Here is a 21,100-nt window from a genome sequence, read left to right as displayed (position 1 = left end):
TTTTCATAGAAAACCTCTTATTTTCTCACAGACTTGTAACTGAAACAGTTTGTGTCACTGACAAATGCAAATTTTATAATACAATTTTTGTCAATTTTAGGTTATTTTTTAAATGTCTATGACTTATCATGTCATTTTCTTGCAGTAGCTGTGAGATACCATATCTCATTTCCATTATATTCTTCAGAAGAGACCAAAAAGCAAAGGTAGCTTTGACAACGAACTTTACCATTAAGATGAAATTGTGATATACCTACAGATTAAAGAAGTGAGATAGACTGTAGAAGGGTGAAGATTACAGAATTTTAAAAAGGAAAAAAAGAAGGTTTCCCTGAGTTTGGAAGAATACAAAGTAGTGCTTATAGTGGAGCTGAATGGCATGGTTCTTCCCAGCACTCTAAATTTTTACTCTAAAGCTAGGATTTATATGTGAGTGCTATTATAGGTAAAGATTCCTGTATTATCAAAAAAGCTTAAAACTTTTTTATGGATCTCATAGTTCATATATGTTATTAATTCAAATGAAATTGGGGTTTTTTTTTTAGATAGCATAAAAATCTTGTTTGTTTTATTAAGTAGGTTAAATTAGGTTTGAACTCAATATTTTAATGTTAGATATTCCAATGTCATAACTGTTTTGTGAAAGGTATAAATGGCTTAACTAAAGCAGGCTTTAGAGAATCAGCTACACCATTTTAAGCCTATAGGAGGCCTACATTACTTCATGTAGAATTTCCATGTTTATACAAAGCTGTCAAAGTATATTCCAAAATATTTCACATTACCGGTACCTCAGGCGTCCCAAGGCACTTCAGCACCACGGACAGCGCCAGGTCCCGCTCGGCTCAGGCGCCGGTGTTCCCGCCAGGACAAATTCCTGAACTTGCACTGAAACATTTTCTCAGGGTATAAATATATACATATTTTTTTAACATAAAGAATAATTTAGAGAAAAATTTCCTTTAAAAATGGTGAGAGTGGGGTGGGGTTTTTTTGTGTGTGATAGTAGTGTTTCTAAAATGCTCAGTCCATGCTCACGCTCACGCATGTATTTTGACAAGTTAGAATCATTACTTGAACTATTTTAGTATTTTGGAGTTCTCTCATGGTCCAAATCCCACTGCGGGGATTGAAAAAGCACATGGATTCTTCTTTATAAATTGATACTCCAGGGGGTTGTGATAACTGTTATGAATGGTTTAAACTTAAACAAATATGAGTTGCTACTGAAAGGGACAGGTTCTCAAGCAACTTCCCTGTGTTGACATTAGTGATTTTTTGGATGAGTTGGATCACGGATCCTAATTAAAAATGCCATAGTTTTCATCTAGGTCCATTTCTAATTGAGTCTTGCACTTTTTCATCCCCTAAAAACCCATGTTTTGGTGGGTGGCATTTTCTTCCACAGCTGGGAATATTTAAGCCAGCCCTATGTGCAGGTGGCTGGTAACTGATGTGATAGAACAGGTGTAAGTGATAGAAAAATTTAAGGAAACAGAGAGATAAAATTAGATACACTCGGCTATGCAGCATTCCAACATATGGCATATTTTAGTAACAGCAAATCCAACATTGCTCTAAGAGGGATCATGGCTAGAGACAGCTGGGGTGAGGAAGTCAACTTGCACAGTAGCCTTTTGTAACTAATAGTATTCACTGCACCAAAGAGCAGTTTCAAGATGCTATAAAATATGGAGGGTTAAAATAAGTAAAACAGATCATCATAAAAACTTTCTTATTGAGCAATAATGTAATAGTCCAGAGTAAATCCAAGCATCCGTCTCCTTTGCCTTACATCATTTTTTCTTTCTCCTCTGGCTTTCAATAAATATGTAAGTGTAGTTTAGATTTTACAGAAACAATAATCAAAAGGGGAAAAAATCAGGCACTTGTTTTCTACAGTTTTGTTGTAGTGGGTTTTGAACAAATAGTGACTTTTATTTTTGAACATAATATGCATTACTACACAATAAAATAAGGATATATCTCAGAACCTTGAGTTTTCTGCAATTTACATACAGGTGTAGCCTACCACTTCATTAATATAAATCCAAATGAGAACCCAAAAAAGAAAAAAGAAAAACCAAAACACCCCCCCCCCCATAACAAACAAACAAAACAAACAAAAACCAAGTTGTAAAGTTTAAATATCAAACCAATTTTTTAAATATGTAAGCTTGCATTAGTCCTAATCTGGTTACTTTCTTTTAAAGTTGTATAATGACTGATTAATACACAATCTAAAACTAAACTCCGGTTGTTTTGATAGAGTGAAAAGAACCCAGCTGAGCTGATTTCTTTGCCAGTAGGTGGAGCCAGCACGTAATATGCCGCCGCCTTGTTTCCTCCCCCTCATCTCTTCTCCCCCCTCCTCTTTTTTTTCCCCACAACCAATTTTCTGATCGATGCTGGGATTCAAAGAATAAATCTCGTAACAGGAAGCGGGCAAAGAGACTACAGAATACTGCAGAGGTTCCTTTGTTGTTTTAATGGGGAGGATCTTCATTTCCTTGCTTTTTCATTTCACTAAAATTCAGAGTTTAAAAGCTTCTTTGCCTAGGAAACTGAACCTGCAGTAGAAGGATCCTCATCATCTACAAGTGAATGGATATTTCTTATACCATGATTTTTAATTCTCTTTTATTCAGGTAAGACAGCATGATAATTAATGAAAATGGTCAGGCATCAAATTCCAGGTTTTTTTTACCCAAAATCTTCTCATATGGTGCCACACCTAGTTTGCAATTAATATTTATAGAGCAAGAGGAGATTAAATAATAGCCATATTAGCTATTGCATGGATTTTTTTCCATAGTATTCAATTAGGTTTTAGCATAATAATTAAAAAATGCTGTTCTTTTCATTCTTTGGTTGTTGGGGGCTTCTAAGGCTGTCCATAATTAGAATGACTTCTGAGTTTGTATTTTTCATCTTAATTGTGGTGAATTTGTTGCTGTTAGTTTCAACTGGTCATCCACAAGTGTTTTCTTTTCCTACTGGAGGTTAAATTTGTGTTGTATCCAAAATACAAATCGGAGTCTATTTTAAAGCATATGAACAGAACCATGGTGTTCTCCAGTTTTAATGTAGAAATGTGCTGTTGCTTCTTTATGCCATCTTCAGTAAGAGGCTTTCATTACCTCCTAAATTAATTTTTTTTTTCCTGGGAGGTATAGGAGATTTACAAGATTCTCCCCTCCATCATCTTCTCAAAACAGCCTCTCCCTGATGCAAGATGGAATGGAGGACTTAGCTGTGACTAAACATGGTTTTGCACTGCTGCAAATATCATGTGAAACATATGTGGGGTTTTAATAGTTCTAAATATGTAAGAATAATTCTTTTCTTGTAAAGATTTCATTCAATATGGCACAAGAAAGAAATAAATATTCCCTTTCATTATATTTTTAGATGCATGATACATACTGGGAAAGACAGCAGAATGACTCAGGAGGTGGGAAGCTCATGCAGCACCCCCTAACTCTTCTTTCAAATCTTCTGGATTTTTGCTTACCTTCCTTTAATTTCAGCTGTTATTTATTTTGTTGGCGAAAACCAGCATAGAAACACGTAGACTTACACAGTCACAGATCAGAGAAAGAGCTTATTAGTCAGTATGTGAGAAAAAAGAATGTGTGATTAATTTAACTGCATTTTGATTTCTGTTATAAGGTAGTAAGCAGGAAAGCACTGAAACAAAATTTTCACACACCTGTGTAAAGGTAAACTTTTTTTTTTTTTTTAATAGGGATTAGTGAAGCAACAGAAAATTGCCTACTGGGGTTTGATTGCTAGATGCTGCCTTGGCTTCAGATGGTTCCTTAGATCTGTGGAAACCTTAATAAGATTCACCTGCATTCTTGTCATTTATGCATGTTGCCTGCTTAGTTGTGTTTTTCTGATTGATGTTCACAACATGTATACATGGATATGGCTCAGCTATTGTAGAGTCTCTGGATATCTTCATGAGGTGGTAAAGGAACATCTATTCTTGAGAGGATGCATAAAATAGATGAATAATAATATCTAAATGATCTGTAGTTTCCTTTAGTGGCAAATGCTTTAGATAAATTCTGTTCTCATGTCTAGAGGCCCCAATTCAACAAAAAGCAGGCATGTCAATGGGATGACTCACGTTCTTAATATTAGGCAAGTGGCTAAGTACCTGGCTCTGTTTCTTGATTTTTAAACTGCACCTGTGTTTGGAGAGTGAATAGCTGCTTTAATCACAGAGATTTTGCAGTGTTCATAAAATGCAGTTAGTAGACCAATCTAGCACATAGCTTCAGAGACAAGCCATATACTGACTCTTATGTTGAAATAATTAAAAAATACATTGAGTTGTTACAAGCCTTACAGGAAAATGTTGAAGCTGAATTATTACAGGTCTTGGGGAGGCAAAACACATAAGTGGTCTGCAATGGCTTAAGTCAGAGTTTGTGGAGGAGTTAATGAGAAAGCTGACCCTCACAGAAAGCTGATCCTCCTTACGTTTTGCAAAACTTGCTTTCAGGGGCTATTTGAGCTTTCTTGTTACTTCTTCTAATCTGAATTATTATTATTGAAGTCTACTCTGTACACGTAGAAGCATTAGATCTCTGCAGCAGAGACCATCAGACCCACTCTGCAGCCAGAGCAAGAGCTCAGCAGCAGTTATGCTGTCAGTGCTTCTTGCTCAGTCTCTCATCACAGACCCAGATTAATGAAATTGCTGGGACACTACCTGCAGCCCTCCCTGGTTTAGCCCTGAGCAGCCCCTAAGCTTTACCCCCCAGGGTGCAGAGATGGCACCAAAATCTAATCTACCCTATCTGCTTGAATCATACTAGGCACCATCAAATGTATCCATAATCTTTTATGCGTGTGGCTCTCAGCTGAAGCATCAAAATTGAAAACCAAGCTTTTTACTGTCTTGCTTCAATTGTTTTCATGCCATGCACACACACCAACTTCTCCAGAGGACGGTGTGGATTCCTTGCAAAAGCAGACCCTGGTCCTGTACTCCCCCAGAGTGGTGTACTCATCCATTGGAGCCTCCCAGTTCCTCTCCCTTTAGCCTTGGCCCCAGCTTGATGAGCAGGCATCAGGGAACCTTGAGACCTCCTTTCTAGAGGCTTCCAAAAATGACTTGAACGAATCAGTTTTTTTCCTCTTCTTGGTGGCACCTACCAGTCTCCAAAATGCTGTGATAAAAGACTTTTTCTGCCATTTCAGGTCTAAATCTCCTGTTGTTCTCTTATTGTCTTTGAAAGACAAATAACGGAGCTCATTTCAAAGAAATGTTAATGAGGGGAGACAATTGGATGGTGTGAATCACTAAATACCATAAAGATGATAATCTCAGAAAAAAAAAAGTTAAGGAGCAGATTAAAAATACTGTAATCACTGCATGCTGGGAAGATATGCCATAAAGGCTTTGGGCCAAAATACTGGAAGAGGGCAATTTAAAGAAACATCGGATAAGTACACTCATGTTCAGTTCAAATTTCTACTGTTTCCAATCTTGCAATCTTACCTCTGCTGTATCTGCTCCTGAACCTACTACTGCTCCTTTTTCTACCTTTACCTCCAATTTAAGTCAGGATGCTCTCTGATTCTTACTGTCTTGGAACCAGCATAAACGCTTTGCTTCTACTCTTAGTTTCAGCATTTATGCCTCAGCAGCTGCTGTTCTCAGTTGCACTGAAGGGACTGCTAGTGCTAGGCAGAAACACCATCAACATGTGGTAGCTCCAAGTATTTATTATAAGCTGCTAAGAAGCTTTTTCTGAGCATATTTAGAAATTATTTTAGAGAAGTGCTGTATGGCCAGATTTCAATACATTTACCCAGGAGCAACAAAGTGCAAACTCTTATTTGCCTGATGAGCCTACTTCATAAAATTCAGAGTAGTGCTATGATAGCAAAATGTCTCCAGCTGGCTGGAAATATAAAATACTGCAGTATTACTAACATACTAATTAAATAATCATAAAAATAGTTTTAAATCTTTCTTCCAAAACCCAAAAGCATATGTTGTTCTTTCTTTTGTTTTCTAAGCTTGTAGACTAGCGAAATAATAATTTCAAACTGTTCTCGGTAAGCAAACTACAAATTTACTTTTTTCCTTAACCTGTCAAGTTTTTGTTATTAAAAACATTCAATCTCAAAGAAAGAAGTATCAATAGGACACGTGCATTATCAAGGGAAGCTTTTCTTTCTAACTTCCTTGAAAGAAGTAGATCACCATTTATAGCATCATTAAAGAAACTCTGGGTGAGGCCAACAGCATAGACAAATAGGGTTTGGCAAATTCTCATGACAAAGTATTAAGGAAACAAAACAGTCAGATCAGTTCATACTTAATAGAAAAAAAAAATCAATAAATATTATAAAATGAGCAACAGTTGATTTTATAGGTATGCCTATTTAAAGCTCAATGATTTCTTTCTATATGATGTTTTCTTTGGTTTTGTGTAATTGAGGTCACAGCTGCTTCTTGATTCTTAGCTTAATATCCCTTAAATGTGACAGAATATGACTTTGTCCAGATGAATTCTTCTTTTGACCTGCCAGAGATCCTCACAGGCACCTTCTATGTGGTGAAAATGAAGACTTCCCCTGTCAAGAAAGAGGATCATGTTTAATAAGATAATGACTTCTCCATGCAGTGTATAGTTACCTTACTTGGACAAAACAATAATACATCATGTCAGCAGACATACGTTTTAGGATGATGGGTGCCCAGGTTTTGAATGTGGAGCAAGTGGTTGTCTTGTTGTCGTATGTGGACCTGCCATATGACAGGAGGGGCATGATTTTTATGCCATATGTTACTGCTTGCCTGGTCTTCTTAAATGAAGCCATTATGTACAGCTTTTGAGTACATTTGGAAGATGTCAAGCTACCCTCTCCAGCTGAAAAGTTGGGTAGCATTCCCCACTGCAGTAAAACACAACTGCAGCAGGTTTAGCCAGCTCTCAGCTTAGTGCTTAGGTTGCAAAGGTGGTGTGTGTGTGCTGTATGTACCTGCACAAACCCACCTGATTATTTTGGCTACATATTTGGCCTGCTAGCCTATCACTCCATATCTTTTTGATCACTGGTACTGAGCTAACTGAATTTAAGCAACAATAATTCACATCTATTACTGTCGTTCTCGTGTCAGCAATGTGAATTTTGTTTTAGTTAAATTATTACTAGAAAGCTTTCGGAGTGGGGCAGAAACAGTCTTCCTGTTTGGGTATTACTTATGCTTATTTTTTTTTTTTTTATACCTTTGTCAGCATGTCTTGCACTCAGTGTAACTGAAAAATCCTCAGCAAACTTTGTCTCCAGTGTAGTTCTGTTTGATGATAAAATTAAATGACTCACTCTGAAATTCAGAGTCTGACTCAAATTCTCTGAAGCAATACACAATGTTCTAGACTCACCCATTTGCTTTGGTAGGATAACAGGTATATTAAGTGCCATGTATATATATAAAATGGACTCGGTTGCATACTGAAAAAATTGATGGTCTGTGTTCTTGAAAAGCACAGTGGCCAGAGTTTGATTCATTGTAAAATGCATACAGATAGAGCAAGGTCAGGAAGAAATCTCATTTCATTAGACATTTGGTCTGGATTTGCTGTTTATTTATTAGTTCCATAAACAGGTGCCAACTAAAAGAAGGATGAAGTAGCATCCCAGGATCCAAACAGAACACATGTTTATAAGGAAGTGTTCAATACAAAAATTTATGTTATGAAATGAGAACTCTGCCAGGATATTTGAAATTTGGCAGCCTATCTCTAAGTATACTCCATTGTATTTTGTTCATCAGTAAATATTTGTACCAAATGCAAACCAGGGGAAAATCCTACCTCTTGAGCAACAAAGTAAGCTTTATTAGGTAAGCTTTTCCCAGTGGAAGCCTCTGAAGAGGTTATTCTACCTGGGACTGTCATACACAAGAGTATAACACGGGAGCATAACAGGTGTATTTGTAGAGTGCGTGATCTCCATGTTTTCTGTTTACAGAGAGTCAAAAATGAAACCATGGAAACAAAGATGATTACTTCTACCTGGCAAAGAAAAAAAAATCTTCCATCTGTAGTTGTGTTAATCTGAAATCAGACATGGGGCAAATGCTGCCTGATATTTTCCAGAATGAGATTTTTGGATTAGCTGCACAAAAATTCTGATGGTAAATGCATTTGTTAGATTTTGCAGTGCAGGGGCAGGTTTCCATCTCATAAAATGGAAAGTACTACAAAAGTGCTGATGTTGGAGAGCTTCCCGAGTATCATGATACCTACTGAAAAGTTCTCCTAGGGAAGCAGTGAAAATATGCTTTGAAAATACTGCGGTTCAGAATTAAATGAGATGTTTTGGTTCAACTTCTGGAAAATACTAACAGACAGAGTGGAAAGTACCCCATTTTACTCTCAGTAGCAATGTTAAGAGGCAAATTTTAAGGTTATTATGGAAATCAGTTTCACTAGGAAGCAGTAGATTGTTACTGGGCCACATTTATGACAGCCACTTTTCAATGGAATAACATCTTGCCTCTTGCAGACAGTTTGGTTTGGTAGTTTTGTTGGCTACACATATGCAACAGTCACAGATCGTTTTTAGTAGTTATTGTTTCAAACTATTTTTTTACAGTCTTTTCAGTTACAGTTAACATTCAAAGCACTCCACAGCCTTCTACAACATTTGTGATTGTAAAAAGATGTTTGTGCTTTTGCCAGATGCAGTTTTTATGAATTACATTATATTTGATCTGAAGCAAAGCTTTGTCCCTCTAAGCCAAGCTGAAGGCAGGATGGCCTTTGCACAGAGAGAAATCTCTTACTCTATTCCACCAGTATCCTTCAGAAAAAAAATTATCTGAATTTAAGCCTCAGGGCAGGAAGATTATGACCTTTAATATTATATAGGACTCTTGGGTGCTGTTACTCATGCTGGTATCTTGCTCTATGGAGCAGCAGAGACCGGGACACCAGGGGAAAGAGTATTGCTTTTCTCAGTATTGACCCTGCTTCCAAATTAGTTAAGTATTCACACATTCTCAAAAAAACCTGTCCTCAGTGAGAAAGATGAAGGATGTGATGCAGACATTGAGTGAGCTGGTATAAATATTGTGAAGATGGGCAGAGAGGTCTGAAACTGTGATAAGGGAAGAAGTGTCTTCTGGAAATCTAGAGAGATATCAATGGGGAGAAGAAATCAAATGTAGGGGGGAAGCAGTAGGCTATGCTAGTTTGGTTGATATGACAAAAATGCAGAATCCACTGTAAAGCAAACACTGAAATATGTATCCATGTTCCTGTATGAGCCAGGCTGCATGAATAGCTCCAGCAGGAAGATGATCTTGCAGAGGTGTAGTTCCAGGTCGCAGGTGATTCTGTGAGCAAGGAACGCCTGTGATAGCTCTTTGGGGAGCTCTTATGTTCCCTCTAATCAGAACCCGTTTTGCTGGCTCAGACATTGTGGGGAAAAAAAACTCTCCTGAGGTTTTCAACATCTGCTCTCTTGCTTTATTCATATGTAGCAACAAATGTGAGTGGAATATACCAAAAGGAAATTTACAGTTAGGAAACAATTCTAAACTGAAGTAAAACTGAGCCAAAAAAAAAAAAAAAAAAAAAAAAAAAAAAAAAAAAGTCCACTGAACAAATCTCCATTCTAAATCACACAGCTATAATGGCTGCAGTTGTATTTTAGCCTAGAATTTTGTAGGTTATCCTGAGCAGCCTTTATTTTCCTCATACTTATAAAACTATATTGTATTGAACATGTCCTGCATCCCTTGGTTATTTCAAAGTTACCTTGAAATTGAACCTTTTTTTTTTTTTGAAACCCAGTGGCTGAACTTCATAGCTGTTGGCTCTGTCGTTTGTTTCATGAGTTTTTCCACAGTTATGGAGAGGAATGAGATGAGTTTTGGGCAGATGCTTGGTGCAGCTGCTCAGCTTGCCATTTCTGGAACATTCCTATATTTAAGGAAACTTCTGTGCCTCTTCTTTTAACTTCATTAGCCCCTTAGACATTAGTATGTCTCAGTGTGAAATAAGGCAACAATTTCATAACACTTTGCTACCAGGTAACTGACGAAGGCATTCTGATGAGTTTGACATGCCAAAAAGTTATGTTCTAGCTAAGGCTCATGTGAAATCAGGAGGCTGTTACAAGCCATGCTGTGCAGAGTATCAAAATAAATGCTAATAATGATTGCCCTCTGACTCTACATCTATGAATCTGTGTTGTTCCCTCAGGCCTCCCAAGTTTCTTCATGTAATAGTGATATTACCTTTCTTCTCCTACCTAACTGCATGTGTCTGCCATATACACTGTCCCGCAGGAGAACTTGATCCATAAATATGTTTTTATAGTGTTCAAAATAGTCTCTATGTCTTGGTATGACAGGTTATTAGGATACTATAAAAGGCAAACAGAAACTGGGCCTGCCAAGCCATTTCAGTGTTTTTTTTAATAGGATTTCTATTTAATTGTGGGCCAATTAACTACCCAGCTTCCTTTCAGATTAAAAAAAAAAAAATATTTAACAGCATAGTTTAATGCTTCCTAATGTTGTATATCTGACTGAGCTTTTCATTACTTAGAGAAACAAATATACTGGTCAGGTCACCAGGGACTAGTGGTGATGTTTGCTGTCATTTGCATGTGAGGTGGCAGGGTATCAAGCTGTAGCCCTGACATTTTCTAATGTTTCCTGTATGATGATCTCAAAACTGCTGTATAACCCCTTGGCTGTGTTCTGCACAAGTCACTAACCATATTATTCATCATGGGATCTAATTTCATGCTGCTTAGTTCAATTTTTCTTTTAGGTTGCCAAATTTTGAATATACATCCAACCTTATGTGCCTCACACCGGTAACATCTTCATTTAGAAGACATACTTACTCAACTGTAGAGATGCCTGTAGTGTGAAGTTTTGGACAGTTGGCAAAGCTGTAGTAAATCATATCTATTACAAATATTGTAATTAATATATATGTCAAGTACTACAACAGGACCCTGCATCGTGTATTTGTATCAGTAGCTTAGCCACATATATTTTCGTGTTGTTCTGTTCGCAAAACCACACATGGCTCTGCTTCCTGGGTATAATGTTAATAGATGATGCAAAATAAGTGGCTAATATTTAATAAAGAGGTGTGGAAGTATGTTAGTAAGTGGCAGAGTCACACAGGCAGTCATGGGACACTGAATTCAGATTGTCTTTACATTCTGGAAATGGCACATGATATTTGTAGCCACCTGTGAAAAGTGGATTTGAGTGAATTGCCGGCCATCCTGCTCGAGTACTGAGTAGGATTCATCTCATCTGTCTCCCTTTATAGAAAGAAGCAGGCACTTCTAGGCCACAACTTGGCCCATCTCAAGGTGCATCTCTAAAATAGGTCAGAAAATTTACCTTTTAAAGGACCCATTTTTCTCCAGTGAGTATGAAAGGAGTTCAGATTGGCTTAGATTGCACTGGCATCTGATGCCAGTGAAGGTGAAACCTGTGACACAGGCAGATGTGATATCTATTTCTCTAGAACAGCACACAGACCTTACACAAAGGACTGTACTTTTCCCCCCCAGAGTTGTAAGTCCTTTTTCCCCTTCCTGTTAGTCACTTCCTGCAATCCACGTGCATCAAGGCAGTCTCCTTCAAAACAAATTTCACTGCTTTTGAGAGCTTGTATATATTGTGTACTACAAAAGACAGTGAAAGTTGCATTACAGTATCTACTGACAATGGCCCAGAAGTAAGGCAGATCTCAATTTTAGCATATGCTGCCATTTGAGCCCTTCTTCCTGCAATAATAGGTGTTTCTATTGGAGTGTCTGTACATCATTTTAGAGGGACCATATTGAGATCCATATGAATGATTAGGAGCTATCAAATCTGTGTGTACACACTTCACACAGCTCTGAACTTGTCATCTTTATAGTTCTCTATAAACTCATGTTCAGATCTTATTGTCCATCCTGCCAATTAATTCCAGTCCAGTTATCTCAGCTTACTGTTTCCTCTTGTCCACTCAGTCTAAGCTTTTGTGCTTTGTCTTATATTTGCAAGCCCTATTATACTGGTTCCCCCTGAGCCCCCTTTCTTCTCCCTTCACTTTTTCCCAGCCCAGTCTCCTGTGAGGTCAAACTGATCAACCCAGATGATTTTCTCATTCCTAATAATCTACAAGTCCTTGAGCTTTCCTTCTCTCTCCAGCCAGCCTTCAGGACTACTAACTGCTAATTTTGAGACAACCTCTTTATCCAGGCAGACAGTTCTTCCACATATTGTTTCCCTGGAGGTTTTTTTGTGCTGCCAATCTTCAATCCTGGATATGTCTCCCCTTCCTCCTACCCCTGCCCCCCTTTCCTTCTGTATTTCCTTCAGTGTTATTATTAATAACCAACAGATGGGATGATTAGGGAAAGAGACAGAAGCATTCATACTCTTAGGTCAGCACAGTCCACAGAGGCATAGATTTCAGCTGCAGGGAAGTCCCCGGATGGACACTGAAACATTAACAGAGAAGTCATTATCTCTGAAATTCACACCTTTGGGTGTTCTTCCAAATATAAGCAAACTAACTTTTCAAAATTTTTGAAGTTTGGGCGAGTGTTACAGATATCCATCCAACAGAAAAGTCAAAAATTCAGAATGTTGTTCTGTAAAAAGTTCAGCAAGGTTTTATGTTCATGCTTTGAAAATTGGCAGCTATAAAATTTTAAAGAAATATATATTCATAGATTTTTTGATAGAGATAGTTGTGTCACTTGAGCTGAAGCTTCCCTCCAAAAGTCAGCCTGAGGCAAAAATGGAAAATTTTAGCCCCAGCACTTTAAGTTTGGCATAATAAAGCAAGGGAAAGGGTTTTGGGGGTGAGAGGGTGGGTAATACAGGAAAAGGAAAACAGGACAGGCCAGGCATCTCAGTAACTAACAGTACTGCCAGCCCCACCTGTAATTATCATGAAACATGACAACCTGTAAGTAGTAGCTGACTTGGACCCATCAGCACTCTATCCCTAAGCATACAGTAACAAATGCTAACCCATAAAACATTTTAAGACTAAAAGAATATTTAAAAGTAAATATGGAACCTTGCCTATGATTTATTTTCCAGAATCATTAAAACTGGTTTGCTCCTTTGTCAGCGAAGTGGGCCTTCACTGACACAAAGCCAGTTTTTCCAGTCCAGTGGCAAAGTGAATCTGATGGAGACAACATATTGGGAAGGGAGTTGTGCATTTTGCTGTTTCCATCTGCTTTGGAGACCTTGGTATGTTTCCAGGTGCAGCTACACAGCAGGACATGCAGGTAGGGGCACAAGTAGTGCTGGTGAGGAAATAGTCTGTGGCATCCTGCCCTTGGAGGCTGATGGATATCCAGGGAGTTAATGCATCTTTCAAGCTGCATTAAGTCCTGCACATCACCTCTGCAGCTGATGCTGTGCAGCTGCAGGGAGCCTGTCAGTGACCGTGCAGTTCCTTGGGGAGAATTCTGATGTTATCCATAGAAATACTTGTTCCTCCCAATGGTCCTCGTGTTTTCTGTGTCTACTGTGTTTTGGTTTTAGAGAAGAGTTCCTCGAGAGGCAATTGTGTTTGTTACTAATAAACTACCTCTTCAACTGAAGGCCTATTTAGAGAATACTCTGTTTAGATTCAGATTCTCTTTGTTTTGTGAAATTATGAATTAGATACATAACTCCTGATGCTTTCACAAATACTGGACTTAAACTCAGTTATTTGGCATGTAGCAGTACAAGTTATTTTTTCTTAAAAACATAACGGCTTGAAATAAGGACAACATCTTTTAAAAGCAGAGATGATGTAAGAACTGTCCCAACACCCCACTCCCTGTGTCCGTTTCTATGGTTTTACAGTCACCATCTCCTATTTAAAGAAAAAAATAAATACAAACACCCCCACATGAAGAAGGGGGAATTGGCTTACTGCAGACAGTAAGCACCATGGCTGCCTTTCTGTATCCAATACAGACGGTAAACAAACTTAACAGAAGGGGGGATGATGATCCCCTGGTTCCTTCCCACCTTGGTGGCAAAGCCTCAATGTGGCACCCGCAGCACCCCCTCAGCCCCTGGGACTGAGGGAGCCTCTCTTGCCGGGACTCCAGCCTCGATCGGGGCTGGGGCTGACCCTGAGCTTCAGCTCTTCTTTGGTGCCTCGTAAAGGCGGATTCTCCTCAACCCCACAGAGGGAGGCCACCCCCCCACGCCCCAAGCACCCCTTTTCCATAGCAAACTCCCCCTCCCCTCCTGCCTCTCGGCTGCCCTGGCCGTTATCTACTCTCTGCCAAATGCCTGCCCTTTTCTTCCCCCACCTCACTCCCCGTGCTTCTCCCATTTGACTAGGTTCTGCTGAACCCTGCCCCTCCACAGGGTGTGAGCTTTTCTTCTGGAAGAAAAAAATAATCTGCCTGGAGAAGGTTTTCGCAGGGATCCTCCGCAGCCCGCCACGGCGCTCCCCCTGCGCGGCGCTGTCTGTCAGGCCGTAGCGCGGGTGCCGCAGCCGCCGGGCCGGTTGCTAGGCAACCTCCCCCTCGGCGCCGCTCCGTGCCGGCGAGCCCCGCCGCCATTGCGGAGCCGCGTCCCTTCGCAAACCAACCGCTCCCCGCCCTTCTCCCCGGGCTGGCTTTTCACGCCGTGTCGTCGTTTCCAGCGACACCGGGCTGCCCCGTGTTTCTTTGTTGTAGTCCGGTGTGGCAACGGGAGGTGGCGCGGCCCAAAGGGCTGAGGCTCGGCTGCCGCACCTGAGGCGTCCGGAGGCGGGGGAGGGCTGCGAGGTGGCAGCCCCGGTGCGCTCGGCACTGCGGCCCGCGCTCCCCTCCGCCCCCGCCTTCCCTCTGCTTTTTTCCGCAACGCCCATGTTGCCGGCCTGTTGGCTCTGCGAGGCTGAAAGGAGCGGGTGGGAGCGGTGTGGGGCTGAAGTGGAAGCTGGCTGCAGCAGTTAACTGAGGTGGAGAGGCCATGGCCTTTTGTCCTTGAGTTGAGGGGGATTTGGCCCAGCTTCACTGTAAGAGCCTGACGTGAACTTATGTAAGAGACAGACGTAAAAAAATAGGGGGTGTTGTTCATGGGTTGTGTTTGCAATGAAGTCAGTGGAAACATTGTTTTCCATCGTCCCTCTTCAGTAGGTTCAGAATAGTGATTTGTGTTCATTCAAAATACCTAGGGAGCTGTTAGGGGGATAGTAACACCTGTCTGCCTGGTGTCTTTTGGATAAAAGGTTGTAAGTTATATATGATTGTGTTTTCTGTAGCCATGCTGTAATCAAGATTATTGAAGATTTCATTCTGAACATCTTTACATAATGCCCATACTGGGAATGTTAATGTCCTGGTTATGGTTCGTCAGGAAAGAAATCACAGCATGTCTTATTAACAGCATAAGTAGTCAGCACATTCTCCTATTCTGGCATCTGGAAATATCTAGCTCATCTCATACATATGGCACTTTTTTATCATTACATCTTTGAATTGTATAGTCACTCTCCCCACACAAACACACTAAAAATGGATATATCTCTAGCCTGACACTTACTTATACAATAATGTACTTGTGGGCATAAATTTCTCTCAAGGGATACGAGAGCAAAGACTGATTTAATGAAAAGCCCTCAGCCATCAGAAGAGTATCAGTGGATACTCTTCTAACATCACTTTGTCTCCCACACTGATGTTTGCTCTGGAGTCAGTGTATTTCTCTTTTTGCAAAGGGAAACTTGGAACTGTTGTTCTGAAACTTTCTCAGGTGTCAATTGCTCTTTCTTTGTTCCTCTGGTCATGGAGCACCTGAGGAAATCATATGAGTCTGACAGCTTATTTCACTGTATAAAAAAATTTAAGAATGATATTTTCATCAAGTAAAAAACCCGAATTGTCAAATGCTAGGAATAAAGACTTCAGGGACTCTTATCTGGAAAAATAAATAGATTTTTGTTCATTCACTGACATTCAGTTAAAAATAAGTCATTTTTAGGCCATTTCTGATAAAAGAGGAAAATGGAGTGTGTAACTATAGTGATAATGATCAACAGATCTTTGCTAATGAATTTTTTATACTTGGAGTACATCTTGCCATAGGCCTATGGGCACTACCTTGAAGTAAGTTTTAAAGAGGGTGAGAAAATTGCTTTAAAGTTACCTCCAAGCTTTCCCAACAGAGGTCTTTGTAAACCTATGTTCACATTAGATGATTCTTTCCATATGTGATCTGTAAAGTGCTGTCATGGTGTCCAAGCTGAAAGGCAGAGGATGATCCTGATCTTGTGAAAGCACTCCTGACGTTCCTGTAACAGAATGCTAAACCAGTTTGCTTTGCTAGTGTATGGGCATTGTAATAAGCCTTTTTGCTTTTTTTATCCTGACTATGTTGGATTCTACATCAAGTACAGAATCTGTAGTAGTGTTTGTTGACTGTGCACTTGTTAGAGTTTTGTTTTGGTCCAGTGTTTAAGTATTGAAGATCCATTTAGTCATATTGTGATACCTTTGAGTTTTGCAGTTAGGAGAAGCACTAAAATTTGGAAGATACTGCAGAAAGTCAGATTTGCACTCAAAAAACCAAAGGGACATGCTAAGCTTCTTAACTTCTTCTCTGTAGTCTGACAGATCATGTCTTTGATCTGACTCAAATCTGGCCACTTACTTGTAGTTTTTAGCCAGATCAGTGACATGATTTGGCTAAAATGCAGAAGTGCTCAAGCCAGTACAGTGGGAAATGACCAGGGTAAGGAGTGGGTGGTGAAGGGGACTGTCCCTTCTGACAGCACCACTTAATATATATTGGCTTATGATTTTCAAAAACTGCATTTTCAAAAGTGACTTGCTAGTTCATCCATTTAAAGTGTTGGACAATGTAGGAAGCTTTACTTTTATATAGCCCTTCAAAGAGCTCTTAGAAAAAATATGCTGTATAGAAGCACCCCCTGTTCAAATTCCACAATTCAGAGCTGTGGCTACTGAACATACAATGCAACATAGTAGAAAATACACAAACCTCAAGCACAGGAAAATTGATTTCTATTTGTGTCTACTAATTTCAGCAGTGAAGTGGTGACACCATAGATCCTAGCAGACATACTTCACCAGCTCTAAACTTTCCACCTTCAGACAGGGCAATCACACATTATGCAGGCTTTCATGCCATGCCCTGGGGTGCTGACACATCCATGAAAGGCCCTTTGAGACAGAACAGTTTTTTCCCAGCATTTATATTACGTAAGTGTATGAATTAGGAGTGTGAGGTGCAAGTCAGGAAATGGTCTATGAAATTATTCTTTTAAACTTCCTAGTTTTAATGTCTTTTCTGTCAGGCCAGGGGAAGAGGAAAAGACTGGAAGGAGAGAGGGGCGAGTAAAGAGAAACTATGGGCAGATCTCTCATTTTCCACACTAATGCTTCCTTAGGCACTCCATCTTTTTCTCTGTAAAGAAGTCCTTGGCACTTTCCTGCATGTGATGTCAATTTTTTCTGTTGTGAAACCCACTAACTCTTGAAGAGCTTGGTCAGCCAATAGTGACAAACCAACACCCCTTTCTTTTCTGGTCCCCTGGTATATAAACATAAGCTTTTGCTGTCTTGAGGCCTGGGGGGAAATTTAACAGATGGAGCAGCAGAAAACAGTGAGAAAACTACAGTCATTAGAACCCTACAACAGTGAAGGCCTGTCACAAGTTTCTTGATTCTCATCTTGAGCAGTTTTGCTATAAATCCCACACATCACTAACCTTTCTTTCTACAAGACCTAGCATTTCTTAAAGCCTTTGGATGATTGTCATGTCATGCCCTGTTTGTGCTGTTTTCACTGGTAAAAAGTTTTCCTGACAAATCTTATTGCAGCTTTAAGTCCACAACCTCTTTGCCTATATGCCAGATAAAAGGAAAGCAAATTTCTCCTCTTCCTTGGAAGACTTCTCAAGAAATATAAAGGCTTTTTACGTGTGTTAAAATAAAACTCCAATAAATCCCAGAATTCCTTGGATGTTTTCTCATAAATTGTCTCTTTATTGCTCTAATCGGAATTCTTTCCAGATGGACCCCAATTTTTTACAATGTAGTGCCCAAATTGGGCATACTGCTCCAAATAGAACAGTAGATGATGATTTCATAAGTTCAGAAGTCCCAGGTGTTTGTTTGGGTCATTTCTTTGGTTTTGCAGACTGACAGTTTTCACTTGTGCTTGGCCTCTGATGCAGTGAATAATCTTTTTGTGCAGAGCTATTGGTATCATTGATCCTTATCCTGTAATTCTTCAGTTATTTACTCTTGCCTAAATCAAAAACTTAGGACTTCTATCTCTTGAATTGCATTGAATTTTGGGACCATTTTATTATTTGTCAGGACATTTGAAACTCCTGCTTTTTACCTGTAGCCCTTCCAGTTTCATGTCATCTTCAAAACTAGCAAACGTGTTTTAAAGTCATCTAGATCACCATAACTAATTTTCTAGTATATTAAGTGTTCTAAATAGCATGAGGGGAAGAGGTGACAGGAATTTCTTTAGATTCAGTGTATTTGACTAAATGTATGCTATTTACAAATTTAAATAGATACTACTTACAAAAAGAAAAAGCTCCTTTTCCCCTCTTCTATCCCCTTTGTTCTTTAAATGCAAAAAATACTTTTTCATTTTAGAACATTACATTCAGGTCTTTTTTAGGATTAAAATTAGTAGAACTGTATCAATGTATTTTGAAAACTACAGCAAATACCAGAGGAGCCTACAATTTGTCAAAGTTGCTTGTCACCATTTTAATTTTGAGTCAGATTTTATTTAAAATTTAATTGATTTTTTTTCAGCAAAGAAAGTGGAAATACGCCAGTATAATTTGCTCCTATCACCAAGCTGGGTGGCATTGTCAAAGAAGGAGCAAATTATTAAATAGAACGGACTAGATAAGTTTGATGACTTGGTGTTAGTAGAATGAGATGAAATTCATAACTTTAAATGAAAATTCATGTACTTAGGGACAATTCTAATATAGTACAGGGACACAGCTGGAGAGTAAAAGGATCACAGAACCACAGAATGATGGCAAGTTGCCACATGTGCATTTTAATGCTTCACTTTAACAAAGGCAGTCAATTTTTACAGATTTCTGAAGAGAAGCTAGAAATCTGTTTTCCTTCTCCTTCTATTATTCAGGATTTTCTGTAGATGAAGGGTCCCTAGACAACCATGAAAACACTCGGGAGTTTTCTCTTTTAGACTGCAAAGATAATATGGGATTTTCTGACTATATTGTCTCTTCAAAATACCTGCTCTTTTCCCCTTGCAGCCACAGTAAGACTGTAGACCAAAAGCCTCTAAGGCAACGGGATACAATGTCCCACTGGCCCTTTCCTTTTTTAGTCTTTACTTTTCATGCCCTTCCAAGACTATGCATGTAGATTGTATAGCACTGGTGGAAATCAGACTGAGAGTTTAGGTAATTTCAGATCTATGTGATAAGAAATAAGTGGAACACTTTAACTTAATGTACCATTAATGGAAGAATGAAACTCCTTTTCTATATTTTGTGAATTAGCCTGTCTTTTTGAATGCTTGCTTTATTGTAGCTTTCATATGCAGCTGCATAAACACATCTATGCATATCCATACATATAAGTAATCAAAATACTTTTGTAGTTACATGCTCCTTCACCCCCTCTGTGAATGTGTGCTATCTCATAATCCTCTTATTTTGAGGCTGCAGAGAATTTCCAAACTACAGTCCTAATTAGAGCCAGCCAGAAGTTTTTGTGCAAAGCTTTTTAACAACAACAAAAAATTGATTACATGGAATTGTTTGTAAAATTTCTATTGATTCCATGGGATCATTTGTGAAATTAGAAAACCTATCAAAAAACCCAAACAAAATCTTTTCTAAAAAGGATTTTAACATGTTTTGAAATATTTAAATTTTAAATAATTCAAAAGCAAATCAGTATTTCTGATGTGGTTAAATCCCATTTCTCATTTGACATGTTTTTTTCCCAGTTGACAGAAATTTCAAAACATTTTTTTATCCAGTCAAACTGTTCGTTCTCTCAACACAATCACCAGAGAGACAAAGTACCAATATTTGTCCTTCTCTAATTGTCCTTTTTTCAAACTGACAGAGGCATTTCTTCAGCTGTGTATTCTTTCCTTCTCCAAAGTTTCTCACTTTAGAGTGACCCTCTGCTTTCTATTAATTTCCACAGCTTCTTTATTCCACTGCTGAATGAAAGGAGATGGCAGAGGAACAGAAGTAAATGACTGCCTCAAGGGCTGAATCTATAGCTGCAGGAATGTTTTCCTTGAAAAGTTTGGAAGAGATTTGGGTATATGTGAGAGAAAGAGGGGAGGGCAGGGCAGGGCAGGAGGTCAATACTGGGAAAGGGAGATGCTAAAAGTTTTTGTAGTGCATCAGGAGAAAAAGTATGAAAATCAATAAACAGAAAATACAGAGAAAGCAGGAGAGGGAAATAAAGTAGGATGGCATTTAGGTGTAGTGGTGCTCAAAGGTGATGTCTTACTGATTTGTCAAATGGGAGGGGCTTGGAATGCTCCTCATCACCCAGTCTTGCTCCCTGCTACAGTGGGTGGTTTCTGTACTGGAATTCACCACCGCAGTGAACACAGAACTGTCATCCTTCCCTCTCATTGCTGACTTTTCCAGATGTAGAAAGAATAAACATCAAATACATTGTATAAATGTATTTTAGAAAACTGATACAAACCAGTTTTAAAAAATCCAGAGTGCTGATAATTCGGTCTCCACAGCTGCTTTGATTGTACACTGCCTGTGCAACCTCCATTTTTCTATTGTTTTTTTACTTTGTTATCCCTCCTACTTTCTTTCTGTGTCACTTAACAGGTATGGTTTCATCATCAGTAGCAGCTATATATCCAAGCGAATTTTTGAAAATCTTGAGAGCTTGCTGGTTATATAAAATCGTATATTTTAGTCTCCAGTCTCACTGCAAGCAAGTGCTGGAGCATACAGAAATTTTGTACCGTTTCTTACAATAATTTATGGATGTAAATCACTACCATCTAGCGGCAGTAAGAGCTGCAGCACTTAGTAGTAGACTCGCACAGGAAATGCAAGATTTGACTTCAATA

At 39.0% G+C, this 21,100-nt stretch overlaps 1 protein-coding gene across 1 annotated transcript in view; it reads left to right on the top strand.

Annotated features, from left to right (window-relative positions):
- The first annotated feature begins 2,364 nt into the window (after positions 1-2,364).
- SCN2A (sodium voltage-gated channel alpha subunit 2) overlaps positions 2,365-21,100 on the top strand; it is a 74,618-nt gene continuing 55,882 nt past the window's right edge. The window contains exon 1 of the mRNA XM_071747476.1: positions 2,365-2,648. The gene's annotated coding sequence lies outside the window, so the exon portion shown is untranslated. The remainder of the gene's footprint in view (positions 2,649-21,100) is intronic.

The sequence above is a fragment of the Heliangelus exortis genome, chromosome 6 (genome assembly GCF_036169615.1).
Source record: "Heliangelus exortis chromosome 6, bHelExo1.hap1, whole genome shotgun sequence".
Taxonomy (NCBI): domain Eukaryota; kingdom Metazoa; phylum Chordata; class Aves; order Apodiformes; family Trochilidae; genus Heliangelus; species Heliangelus exortis.
This window is presented reverse-complemented; position numbering and strand designations above follow the sequence as displayed.